Source organism: Crocodylus siamensis, chromosome 2 (genome assembly GCF_052110815.1).
Source record: "Crocodylus siamensis isolate JL-2025a chromosome 2, ASM5211081v1, whole genome shotgun sequence".
NCBI classification, from domain to species: Eukaryota; Metazoa; Chordata; order Crocodylia; family Crocodylidae; genus Crocodylus; species Crocodylus siamensis.
The window spans coordinates 79,365,173-79,379,140 of NC_143396.1; the positions used below are offsets into that span (position 1 = coordinate 79,365,173).

A 13,968-nucleotide genomic window follows, 5' to 3' on the forward strand; every position below is an offset into this window, starting at 1 on the left:
ACTACTGAAAGTGCACTGCTACAAGTCAGTCTTCCAAGCTATAATATTTTTGTTTTCACTTACAGGGTGTCAGAACATAAGTTACAATTTACTCAACAGCTGCACTTGAAATTTTTGAACAGGCGTAACTTGTTAAAGACTCTGACACCTGGCATTCCCACTACTAGTACAACTACAAAGAGCCTGTCAGAAGCAAATGCCTACCCACAAGCACAGTTTCACTAATGCACTGCCTCAGCTCCAAATACATCTTGTTAACATCTCTGTCTACATTAACATTGAGCTGGTGCACATGGGAACTGTAGGCCCTGCAAATGAACTATGATATTTGGATTTCCTAGCATAAATTACAAAGCTCACTACCCATTGTTACTTTCTCCATGTGCCCCATGTAATAGAGGTAAAATTCAGTCTCTATTTTCTGCCCAAAGAAGTGAAACCCACTTCCTGCTCAAGGAAGGAACTTTTCCATTCGCCTCAAACATCCTGACCAGACTTATATTCAGCACGGATGCTTCTTGTCTGGTCTGGTCTTATCTCCTATCATTAAAGAGAACTACAGAATACACAAAGGCTTAAGAAAAATACTATTTTATTATGCATTTGAAAGTATCACAAATTAAAAGATATACAACAAGATTCATGTAACAGATACATTACATAATTATCAAATAGCTAGCCTGGGAGAGAACTGAAGAATGAAACAGCTTCTAAAAAAGAAACTAGAGAGGTGCACCAATATATCAGTTGCATATCGGATTGGCACCAATAAAAGGAAAATTAACATTATTGGCAATCAGCTTTTTTTAGTTCAATGTAGCCACTAATATCACTGATAACTGCTGCATGCATGTGTACAGCTGCAGCATGCTCATAGTCAGGAATGCAGCCCAGCAGATTGGAGAGCAGCATCTAGCCAGTAAGTCTGTGGGGGGAAGGGATGTGGGGGAGGGAAGCGGCATGGCGGGGGACAGATCAAGACCCCCATGGTGAGGGAGGGAGTAGGGCAGGGGAAGGGGCAGGGGCAGGCATTGACCAGCTAAGGCAGCGAATGCAACCCTGCCGGGAGTGGGACAAAGCCATAGGCGGCTCGTCTGGTGGGCAAGGAAGGGGTAGTGGTGGGGTGGCTCCCTGCCTCTGAACGCACCCCTGGGGGAGGCATGGTGGGCATGTGCTCCCCAGGTTTGTGCAGGGAGAGGGCAGGCAGCTCACTGCAAGCTCGGGACCAGGGGCTGCATCAGCCTCTTCCCAGCAGGGGGGCTGGGCTGGGACTGAGCTCAGGGAGGGAGAGGGCAGGGTGGGTGATGGTGGTACTGGGAGGGGTGGCTATGAGGTGAGCTACAGCCACCCCAAAATTCACCACAGCCACCCATCCCAGCACCACTACCCTGCCCCCACCTACTCCGAGCCCAGCCCCCCCCCACCCCCGGGAAGAGGACAGCACAATCCCTAGTTCCGAAACTGCAGCATACCCTTGCCCTGTGCACAAATCTGGAGGGTACATGCCCACTCATGCCTCCCCCAGGGGTGCAGGCAGTGACAGGGGGGCACCCCCTGACGAACCGCCCATGGCTCCATCCTGCTCCCAGCATGGTTGCATTCACCACCCTGGCTGGGCAGCACCTGCTCCTGCCCCACTCCCTCCCTCACCATGGGGGCCTTGATCTACACACCTTCTCATGCTCCTTCCTTTCCACACGTGCCTTCCCCCCTCCCTCAACAGACTTACCAGCTGGACGCTGCTCTCCAAGCTGCTGGGCTGCATTCTTGTAAATTCACTATCAGATCAGTATTGGTTGATACGACTGGTTAATAATTGGTCAAGAAAATCTTTGATGCACCCCTAAAAGAAACACAATAGAATTGGTTAGCAAACACAAGAAAGTGGGGAATGTTTAGTACAGTAGTGTACAAAGACATTTACAAAACTATGGGAACATTAAGTTACTCACCTCCAAGAGCACTGAATTACTCAGAATTAAACAGATGCGTCAGCTCCTGTCCACCCTTGTTCTCTGTGTGGCTAGTAAGGATGTATTACTTCTTGCAACTGATAGGCAAAAACATAATCACTGAAGCAATCATAGGACCCAATGAAGACAATGATACCACAATACAAAGGGTTACAAATAAAGAACATAATGGTAGTGAATTCTATCATTATAACTGGGTTGAGATTTTTACTTCAGACAGGACTATAACTTGTTAAGCCTTTTAATAGCTGAATGTAGTCTTCAGATTTTCTCCAGTGACGTCTCCAGGCAAAATAATTTTCTTTGTTTTATAAACTAGAAAAAAATACTAATTTTTGGAAAGAGAACATTTTAAGATGTATATTTTTGAGAAGTTGCCCCATTTTCCTCACCGTTTGGGGTTTCCTTAGGCAAACCAACACAGTATTAGGGTTATCTTGTTTTACATCAATTATTCTGGGTATAGGGAGCTACCCTTTACAAAGTGACTAGTGCCTGGACATACCACAGTATAAGTGTTTGTAATGAATTAAGGATATGGAGTTTGTTAATGTGGACAAGACCCGAAGCATAAGTGATGAATCAATTCTCTTCTTGTCCCATGAATCAAGTTTTGGAGGCTGGGGTACAATCAACCTGTCAAAAGCAGACTAAAAAAACAGAACATACAAAAGGGTCCAGATGCAGCATCCTGACTAAAATACTTCCATCTCTCATGTTTGCCAGAACTGGCATGGTTCCAAATGTAGCCCACTGTCCTTTGGTAAACGCCACCTAAGTGTAGTCAGTGGTCTTTTTTTCCAAGTGTATTCTAAGCCTCCTAAAACCACCCTCACAGAGCAGGAGAGAGATGCCTCTCTTCTTGAGGGATTCAATTAAGCAATGGAAGAGGCACTGAGCAATATGTCACCCCAGTGGTACTCCAAGACCTACCCCTCTCTAAGTGAAGGGATCAGAGCAGGTAAACAAGCGCTGTGGGAGGTGTAGGGACCCCTCCTTCCCCTATAGAGCAGAGCCCGATCACCAATTGGGACTTAACCATACCCCGTTGAAAGAGAGAAACAGTGGTGGGAACATAACATATATAAACCAGGGGACACTATACTACCCCGAGGGGACTGGATTCAATAAAGGTTAGGCATTCACATTCACAGACGTATTAATCCAGTTAACAAAGGACAGGTTTAACAAAGTATAAAATGCAAACAACACAACAAACAATACTGGTTGACAAAATATAAAATGCACAAAGTCAAAACGCCAAATAACAAGAGATATAGGGTGTAGGTACCTGGAAAGGGGGGGTGGGGAGAGGGAAACACAGTGATCCCTCCACTCCAACAAGAATTTCTCCCCCTATCACTTCACTCACCCCTACTTGACCCAGCTGGGACTTGAATTCGGATCTCCCACATGGTAGGCAGAAACTCTATTACACAGCAACCACGGCTAGGACTACTCCAGGCTGCTAGGGATTTGGACCTTCTGGGAGCCCTTGCCTAACATCAAGCTGCCTGGCCTCTTGCTGGAGAAACCGGAAACAGAGCTGGGAGCCTCTCAGGTCACTACACAGCTTCTTGCTGGAGCCAGGCAGGTAACCTCTCCTGCTGGCCACAGCCACTCACTGGGGATCCTGGAGCCCAGCAAGGAGCTTCTCCTCCTGGCCGCACATCGCACTGCTGAGAGTTCAACTGCTGCCTGCGGGTCCTTCTCCTTCATGCTCTTCTGGGACAACTGCTCCCGCCCCACTGGCCCAGCTCTTGCCAGCTCTTTGAAACTCCTTCCTTGTTATCCCTCACTGGTCTCCAAGTCAGCTGCACTGCCTCTTTTATCCTCTCCAGGTGACACAAGGAGCCAATCAGGGGACACGGAGGGTGAGTCTCCAGGGCCTGATTGGTGAGGAAAGGGAATCCCAAGTCCCCCAATCATTTTTTACCCTTTCAAAATCCTTGGGCCGAATCACTACCAGCTAGCCTGTCGCAAATATAAAAGCCATTTACTTTAATGGCACTGATCAAAATATTCTTCAAAGCTAACTGATCAATAAGTGAACAGATCAATATTATGTACTTGACAGAGATCTAAGTGAGGCAAAGGGCATGATAGTTATGGAAGATGCCTTTACTAAGGTAGGGATGTAAAACATGCCCCAGAGGCTGAATCTGACCTAGAGATGCTCTATCCAGACTGCTGGACAACTGGGATGGCTGAGGGGAGTAGCCTACTGCAGAATCCAGGGCCTTCACGCTCCAGTGGACATGGTGATCAGCAGCAGATGGGCAAGCAAGCGCTGACACAGCCCCGTTCACCCTCCAACTGCTTCACCAGTTGCCACTAACATGGCCCTGTCTCCCTGGTTGCCAGCTCCAACTGCATGCTCTGGGTCAGAGTGAGGACATTGTCACTGTGTAGCTGGAGCCACTACTCCTGCCACCAGGGGCTCTGGATCAAAGCCAGAGCTGCTGCTACTGCTATAGCTTCTTCGTGCTCTAGTCCAGATCTGGCCTGCAAGGAGCACTACACTCTGGTGGCAAAAAGCTGAGGGAACTCTCACATTAAAGAGTAGCCACACAGAGCAACTCTAGCATTCAAGAAACGGCCAAAATACTTGTTATTTGATCAACAGAATAATGTAACGCTGATAAGACTGTTATCATCTTTTTCTGCAACTTAATGCAAATGTATCTAGCTTGATTTACCATAAAGTGTAAAGCAAGATCAACATTTAAGTTTTAAGAATCACAGAAACCACAAGAAAGGACAGTTACAAGAGGCAGAAACAGACAACTCAAAAGAAACAAGCTTTAACAATCCTCTAAACTTGAAGACTGTCTTTCATTCCATGGGCCCAAACCTGAAAGGTAATGAGTATTCTCAGCTCCCAATGAGCACAACCTGAGTTGAAAATAATTATTCCCTACAGACAGGACCATCATTAGCAAACTATTTACCACTCTCTTCTTCCTATCAATTTCAATTTTCTGTAGCTCATGGTGGCCTCTTGCTGCAGCTGCTTCACTCTTCTTACCCAACTGTGTAAGCATTACTTCCTACTCCTATGTTCAGTTTCATTATTGGGTTGTTCTGCTGGAATAACTAGTAAACTGTAAATTTGTTTCACTTGAACTGAATAAGCCACAGAATTATATCTAACAATTTCTAACACAGACAGGGAATTTGGGTTGACATTTCATCACTGTTTACCACTTAACTTTACTGCCGTTCTGCAGGTGGACCTATTGATACAGATCAAGTGTGTTTTATGTTCGTTGCAGAAATATTAAGAGGTGCCATTCGAGTTCTGGATCTTCCCAAATTACCCACTGCAAGAGATGGGAGGCGATAGAAAGACCTATGTCTCACCACACACTCTTAAAAATGACTACTACTAACAATGTGATCTCCTTTAGTTAACTGATTTCAGATTCTTAGTTCAAGATCTACCTCTCAAAGTGCTGTTCTATTACTAATTAAACTGATATCATGAAAAGGCTTCTTCAGCATTATGACATAAGGCTAAATTTTAAAGCTTTACACACCAGTGACAAGAAATTACTGTAGCCACTTGAATTTGATACAGCCTAAAAAGCACATTTAGATACCTGTTTACCCAAACAAGACCTCTATCTATGCAATATTCAGCTTTTAATTAAACTAGGAACTTGGGAGTTTTTTTCACTCACTCGTTTGGGATAACAACTGAAGTCCAAGGCTTGTAAGAATTCAGACACAGGAGGCCATATTTATAAATGTGAAAGACTGTATAATTAGTCATTTACCTTCATTTTCCAATCCCCTAAAATAACGTACAAGTGTATTCCAGGTTGTACCAGTTAAATAGCCGTTTATTACTTCATCATTTAAACTATCCCAGAAAACTATGACAGATCGACTGTAAAGTGAACTTAGTGGATAACAGGCCAGAATGCTCCATTCCATAAACAGATTGGGACCATGGTCTGGTTCAAAGGGGAAACCCAAGGAGGGACAGTTCATATGTGGCAACCAGGAGTGGGGACATGCAAATAGGAAACTAGTAAACCAACCAGGGGAGAAAGGAAAAGACACATCAACAGGGATCCTGGTTTTCTCTGTTTTAAAGGGCGTTAGGGCAGCTAGGATCTGGAAACAACTTCCAAGGGAAGTGGTGCTGGCTCCTACTCTGGGGATCTTTAAGAAGAGGCTTGATGCCTACCTGGCTGGAGTCATTTGAGCCCAGTTTTTCTCCTGCCCAGGCATGGGGTCGGACTTGAAGATCTACGAGGTCCCTTCCAACCCTACTTCTGAGATTTTATGAAAAATTGCACATTCTCTAATTAAAAACTCCAAAATCCTTCACTCCACAACCACAGCTCCCAGCCCTGCTGGTGCCCCTCTCTCCACCAACAGTCTCCCACTTCACCCCAGGCCTGCCAGATGGGCCCCCAGCTGCCAGGTCTACGGGGCCAGGGTCCCAGGTCCACAGCTCCCTGCCCCTCGCAGCAGCACCCAAGCCCTGGCTGCTGCCTGCAGAAGGCAGCAGCTGCTGTGGCAGAGTGTAGCACAGAGCCCAATTCCCCCTCCCCTTCAGGTGGCACAGCCAGAGCAGAGCCTGTGTTGGGGGCAGGTGCAGGCTGCCCGCTGCAGGCTCATGGCTCCCCGTCCTGCTGCCCTCCCCTGGAATCTCTTCTGCTCAGTGGGTGAAACCCGGTGTGGCAGGCCAGAGCAGGGGCTTCCAAACTTGGTGCCGTTGCTGCGAGTCATGGCAAGGCATCCCTTGCCCACCCGCAGCAGCAGGGGCAACAGTCCAGAGTTGTGCCTCCCGCTGCTGCCAGGTGGGTGGAGGCACCTCACTATGGCATTGCAGGGCTCGCAGCAGCAGCACCAAGTTTTCTTGCCAGACCCCGCTCTGTCCTGCCACTCTGAGCCCCACTTGCTGGGCTGCAGATGCCCCAAGGGGGAGGCCAGCAAGCAGGGATGGGTGAGCTTGCAACCAACAGCCTGACTGCACATCCACCCCACAAATGCATCTGGGGGGCACATGCCCCCCATGCTCCTCCTAAGAGTGCGCAGTGGCAGGGAGTCAGCCCCCCCCCCGGACGAGCTGCCCATGGCTCCATCCTGCTCCCCACCTGGGCCCTGTAGCCATGCATTCCCAGGTCCCAAGCCCCACCCCCGACCCAGACCCAGCCCAACTCCCTCCCTCCCTGTCGGGGCCTCAATCCCCACCCCCCACCAGACTTACACGAAGCTACTCTCTAAGCTACCTGGTGGCCATGTGCATGTGTATGTGCAGACACGCACATGGCGCCCCCTGCCTGCCTCACCTCCTCCTGACCCCCTCAGCCCCTTACAGGCCGGAACTCTGCCTGCAAGGGGAAACCCAAGTTTTTCTCTTTAAAAAGGAGAGAATCTGGGTTTTACCTCATTCTTCTGTGGCAAACGAAAAACCCAGATCCCTGCACATCACATCTAACCCAGTATGGTACACATTATCCTTAGTGGATGGACTAGCTCTGGAAGAATAGTCGTGGAGGGGTATCCTTCTCTTCAGACTATGCAGCAGATCATTAGTCTGCATAGTGAAGTCACAGTCAGCTTGCCAGAGGCGTAGAACATACAGGCTATGAAGTCCACTCCTCAGCTACCAGCCTTTTATACCTTAATGAATAAAGAAACTAGATCCCTGATGGGAAGAGTGGAAATTACTAAATACTGCATAGCAAGTGGGACTTAACCAGTAAATATACTCTAGGTCAGAGCCCACCAAAGTGAAAAGTACAGCAACATCCCAGGGGCCATTCAAATGCGAATAAAATCATTTGCCCATCTTTAGCTAGGAAGGTTCAGGCATGTTGGTAATGGGAATGTTAAGTGATTGATAATCCATTTGATTTTTCACTAAAAAAGGGATGTTGCAGGTTTGAGCCAGAATCTAATCCTGCCATCTGAACAAGCAGAGACACAAAAACCAAAGGGCTCTGATCTTTCACTACAGCTATATACATCATACACAAAATATCAGGTCTGATTAGAAAAGCTTGTTCTTTACATCTAGATAGAGAAGAACAGCAAAGAGAACTAGGCTATACAGAGAGCTTTTACTAAAAAATCTTCTACTGTTCACTTCTCCAGGGCACAGGATCCACAGGATCTTTCTAACGTACAATAAATATCATGCTTATTATTCAGATCCTACAGATGAAAGGTCAGGTGGCAGCAAGACAGCTACTAATGAAGAAGTCAGCTGACTAAAATTATTTCCAGAATGCAAGCTATGCTGCTCTCTGGGAGGAACAAGAACACTATCTGTGCCTACATTAATATGCCCTAGTATAAATCAAAAAGAAGGGATACACAGGATTGTTTAAAGCCTATGTCTATTTGGGAGTACACAGCACAAAGAAAACCAGTCTCTTGTGAAACATTCTATGGAAAAAAACTGGGATCCCTCCTTTCTTTACAAACTACACTGTAGGCAATTAACTTAATATTCATTCATATCACAAATTAACTTTGTAGATAAAATACACAGAGCAAAAAAAAAAAATCTATAAAATGCAGACCTTAAAACAACTAATAAAATCTTCAAAACTGAATAAAACAGCAGCTCATCCTCAGAGAAAAATGTAGATCACAGCAAAAGACAACTAATTAGCATAACTGAATACATCTTGAATATTGTAATTCAAATTATTCTTTCCTTTCCTTCCAGCATCCTTCCCATAAACCCCCAATGAAGAACCTCCCTCTGCAATAAACTGTCAGATGAAAGGGAACTAACGCAGGCCATGTTCACAGTAAAGTTTGTGTACAATTAAAATTCTATTAACTGGACAGAAAAATCAACTTTTTTTTTCAGAAAGATAAAGAAATGATAAAGGTATAATTTTCTGAAACTGATGAAGGTGCTAGGATTCTAGCTGTTAAGGTTGTTGTCAATTAAAACATATGTATGAAACTATACATATATATCCTCGGGCCCGCACTGTTCAACATCTTCATCAGTGACTTGGATGAAGGGGTAAAAAGCACCCTGTTCAAATTTGCTGCTGACACTAAGATGTGGGGGGATGTGGGCACACTAGAAGGAAGCAACAGGCTACAATCGGACCTAGACAGGTTACAAGGGTGGGCGGATGAGAATAGGATGGGATTCAACATAGACAAGTGCAGGGCTGGACTCGATGATCTCCCGAGGTCCCTTCCAGCCCTGATGTCTATGAAATCTATGAAAGTGATGCACCTAGGGAGGAACAACTGGCACCATACCTACAGGGTCCAGAGGAGAGCCATTCGCATGATCAGGGGGCAGCAGGGCAGGCCCTATGAGGAGAGGCTGAACCTGTTCAGCCTCCACAAGAGAAGGCTGAGGGGGGATCTAGTGGCCTGTTATAAACTAGTCAGAGGGGACCAGCAGGCATTGGGGGAGTCACTGTTCCCCCGAGCACTATCAGGAGTAACCAGGAATAATGGTCACAAGCTGGCAAAGGGTAGGTTTAGGCTAGATAGCAGGAGGCGCTACTTCACTGTCAGGGCGGCTAGGGTCTGGAACCAACTTCCAAGAGAAGTGGTGCAGGCTCCTACCCTGGGGGGTTTTAAGAGGAGGTTAGATGAAGACCTTGCTGGGGTCATTTGACCCCCAGTACTCTTTCCTGCCATGGCAGGGGGTCAGACTAGATGAGCTACTCAGGTCCCTTCCGACCCTAGAAACGATGAAACTATACTTATTACAGTTAGCCAAGTAATTTCAGATCGAATCCCTGACTCTTACACTTCCTGAACACTGTAAAAAAATTATACTTCTGAATTCATCTGCTTTGCTTCCTCTCTACCTGAAAGTGACTTAAAGTGACCAAGTTTCTAAAAATTAGACCAGAGTAAAAAACTACTTTTAAATAATGAAAATGTTTAACCCTAAGTCTCCCTAGAGCACCAAGTCAAAGTTGCAGTCTGAAACATAAAACTATTCATAGAAAGCCTTGAATATAAAAAGTGTTACTAGTTGGATCCAATTTAAAACCAAACACAGTCAACATTTCTTTATATCTGTAAGCAAAAGCCTTAAAAGGAATTTGTTGGGCAAGTGTGAACAGCTCAGGAACTGAGAAGCTTCTATGAAAAGATCTGAAACAAAGACCAATTTTTGCCCTCAACTTCCACTTTTCAATCCCCCTTATCTTAAAGTTGTTCTTATGGGTCTCAGCCCCATATCACAATAGAAGTCTATATACTCACTTCCACTCTCCACTAAAAGGATCAAAGAGGAGCAGCAGTGTTATCAGGTACCTCAGCCAAGACAATTAACAGTAGTGGGGAGAAGTGAAGTAGACAAATATGCTACTAAAGTGCAGAAAAGTGAAGTATAACACTCCTTTCCTCTCTCCACCAACTGAATCATTAGCCCTGTTCAGACATTTAGGGTGAAAATACATGACATTTGTGCCAGTGTACCCAATATAGTTAATAAATCAAAGCGCGTTACATTATTGTCCGGAAGAAGATAAGCACAACTGGAGTTGCAGCTAGCAAGCAACATGAAAGGTAACAAGAAGGGTTTTTACAAGTATGTCGGTAACAAGAGCAGGATCAGGGAAAGTGTGGGTCCCTTACTGAATGGAGGAGGCAACCTTGTGACGGGGGATGCAGAAAAAGGCTGAAATGCTCATTGCCTTTTTGGCTTCAATCTTCACCAGCAAGGTCAGCTCCCAGACTACTGCACCTGGCAACTCAGTTTGGAGAGGAGGTGAGCAGCCCTCAGTGGTGAAAGAACAGGTTAGGGACTACTTAGAAAAGCTGGACATGTACAAGTCTATGGGGCCAGATTGGATGCACCAGAGGGTGCTGAGGGAGTTGGCTGATGTGATTGCAGAGCCATTGGCCATCATCTTTGAAAACTCATGGCAATCAGGAGAGGTCCCGAATGATTGGAACGGTCAAACATAGTGCCCATATTTAAGAAAGGGAAAAAGGAGGATCCAGAGAACTACAGACCAGTCAGCCTCACTGCAGTCCCTGGATAAATCACAGAGCAGATCCTCAAGGAATCCATTTCTAAGCACTTGGAGAAGAAGGTGATTAGGAACAGTTGGCATGGATTCACCAAGGGCAAGTCATGCCTGACCAACGTGACTACCTTCTAAGATGAGGTGACTGGCTCTTGAGGATGCAGGGAGACCGGTGGATGTGGTGTACCTTGATTTTAGCAAGGCTTTTGATACTGTCTCCTACAACATTCTCACAGGCATGCTAAGGAAGCATGGTCTGGATGAACGGACTAGGTGGATAGAAAACTGGCTGAAGCATCTGGCTCAAAGTAGTAATCAATGGCTCCGTGTCTAGTTGGCACCCAGTATCAAGTGGAGTCCCCTGAGGGTTGGTCCTGGGGCTGTTTTTGTTCAATGTCTTTGTTAATGACCTAGAAGATGGCATAAAGTGCATCCTCAGAAAGTCTGCAGATGACACCAACCTGGGGAGAGTAGTAGATATGCTGGAGGATAGGGCTAGGATTCAAAGCGGCCTCTAATCAGAGGATTGGGCCAAAAGGAATCTCATGAGGTTAACAAGATTCATTCATAGATTGTAAGGCCAGAAGAGACCTCAGAAGATCATCAGGTCCAGCCCCCTACACCAAGCAGGAAAGATAACTGGGGATCAGGTGATCCCAGCAAGGTGACTGTCTAGTCTCCTCTTGAAGATATCCAGTGTAGGTGACTGCAGCATCTCTGAAGGGAGTTTATTCCACAGCCTGAACACCCTATCAAATTTTTCCTAATGTTGAGCCTGAATCAATTTTCCAGGAGTTCGTGGCCATTACTCCTGGTTTTCCCCTTGGGTGCCCTGGTGAACAGTTGCTCACCAAGCCCTTGATGTACTCGCGTAGCGTAGCAGTAAGCTGCTACCAGGTCCCCTCTCAGCCTTCTTTTCCTCAGGCTGAAGAGTCCCATATCCCTCAGCCTTTCCTCATACGACTTGCTTTTTAAGACTCTGATCATACGGGTGGCTCTTGTTTGGACTCTCTCAAGTTTGTCCACATCCCCCAGAACTGGATGCAGTACTCCAGCTGTGGTCTTACCGGGGCTAGTTAGAGCGGAAGAATCACCTCCTTGGCTTTGCTGGAGATGCATTGATTGATGCATGCCAGAGTATTACTTGCCCTACTTGTTACAGCATCGTACTGCCAGCTCATATTCACACCAAGCCTGTAGGTGTGTTGGGGGTTGCTCATCCCAAGGCAGAGACTTTACATTTCTTGACTCTGAACTTCATCAGATTCCAATCCGCCCAACTTGCCAGCCTGTCTAGGTCCAACTGTATCTGTAGCCCATCTTCAAACATGACTACGCTTCCCCATAACTTGGTTTCATCTGCAAACTTGGCGAGTGAGCTCTTCACTCCCACATCCAAATCGTTAATAAATGTGTTGAAAAGTACCAGACTGAGCACCAATCCATGCAGGACACGGCTGCCCACTTTTTGCCAGGATGACACAGATCTGTTCACTATGACTCTCTGGGTTCAATCCTGCAGCCAGTTTCTCACCCACCTGACAGTCTTGGAGTTAAGCCCACAATCCTCCAATTTTCTTGTGAGGACATTGTGAGATATTAGATCAAACGCCTTTTGGAAATCAAGTTATATCTTTTCTCTCGTGACCAGGTGGCGAGTTACCTTGTCATAGGAGGAGATTAGGTTGGTAAGGCAAGACCTGCTTTTCACAAAGCCATGCTGGCTGTCATTCAGAATCTTACCTTCTGCAAGCTTATCGCATAGACTCCTTGATCAACTTTCCTAGGATTTTCCCTAGGATGGAAATTGGCCTATAGTTACCAGGGTCCTCCTTCCTGCCCTTCCTGAGGATGGGCACAACACTGGCCCTCTCCCAGTCCTCAGGGACTTCTTCAGAGTGCCACAATTTGTGGAAGGGTTTTGCCAGGGGTTTCACAATGACTTTGGCCAGCTCCTTCAGTACTTTTGGATAAAGATGATCCAGTCCCACTGACTTGTATACGTCTAATTTTTTTAATTGGTCATACACGAATTCTACAGCAATTGTAGGAAGGTGATTATTCCTACTGTGCTCATCCTGTACTCTACCTGATGTGGTTTTCCCCTTGGTCTGGTGAAAGACCGAGGCAAAGTAGTCATTCAGGAATTCAGCTTTCTCTTGGGTGCCAGTAACCAGCTCTCCTGAGTTGCTGATCAATGGCCCCGCATTCCCATTTGTTTTCCTCCTGTTCCCTATATACCTAAAGAAGAGCTTCTTTTTGTCCTTAATTCCCTTTGCTAATCTAAGTTCAGTCACCACATTAGCCTATCTTATCTGTTCCCTGCACATGTGGGCTGTCGTGGAATAGTCCTCTTTGGGGCCAGCCCTGAGGTTCCATTGTTTATAAGCCTCTTTTTTCTTTCTTAAGAGAACCGTGATTACCTTGTTTAGCCAAGAGGGCTTCCCAGACCTTCTGTTACCTTTTCTCTGCATGGGAATGGACTTCCTTTGTGCTTCAAGGATCATGTCCTTAAGGAACAGCCATGCTTCATGGACACCTTTTGCCTTCAGTCCCTGGTCCTGCAGCCCTTGCCGTTCTAGTAACCTAAGCTTCTCCAAGCCTTCAATATTGCTGTCCAATTTGTCTGCCTTACATTGGACAGTGAACATGATGGTTTCATGGTTGCTGTTGCCCAGACTTCCCTCTATATTTAAGTTGGTCACCAGGTCATCTCCTTTGGCCAGGACCAAGTCTAGCCCATGCACTTCCTGCATCAGGACAAGGTCCTCAACACAGATCAGGAAGTAATGCAACTGGGACAAGGACAAATACAAAGTCCTGCACGTAGGACAGAACAGTACCCATGCACCGGTACAGGCTGGGGGCTGACTGGCTAGGCAGCAGCTCTGCAGAAAAGGTTACTGTGGACAATAAGATGAACAGGAGTCAGCAGTGTCCCCTAGTTGCCAAGAAGGCTAAAAGCATACTGGGCTGCATTGGTAGGTGTACTGCTAGTAGGTCAAGCA

At 46.3% G+C, this 13,968-nt stretch overlaps 1 protein-coding gene across 6 annotated transcripts in view; it reads right to left on the minus strand.

Annotated features, from left to right (window-relative positions):
• CLCN3 (Cl-/H+ antiporter 3) overlaps positions 1-13,968 on the minus strand; it is a 144,055-nt gene that overhangs the window by 105,806 nt on the left and 24,281 nt on the right. The window contains exon 5 of one of the 6 annotated variants that reach the window (XM_090036205.1): positions 1,953-2,050. The exons of 3 other annotated variants lie outside the window; for them this stretch is intronic. The gene's annotated coding sequence lies outside the window, so the exon portion shown is untranslated. Of the gene's footprint in view, positions 1-1,729; positions 7,052-13,968 lie in introns of those variants that run through there. 2 more of the 6 variants (XM_090036209.1, XM_090036212.1) reach the window with 2 other exon arrangements.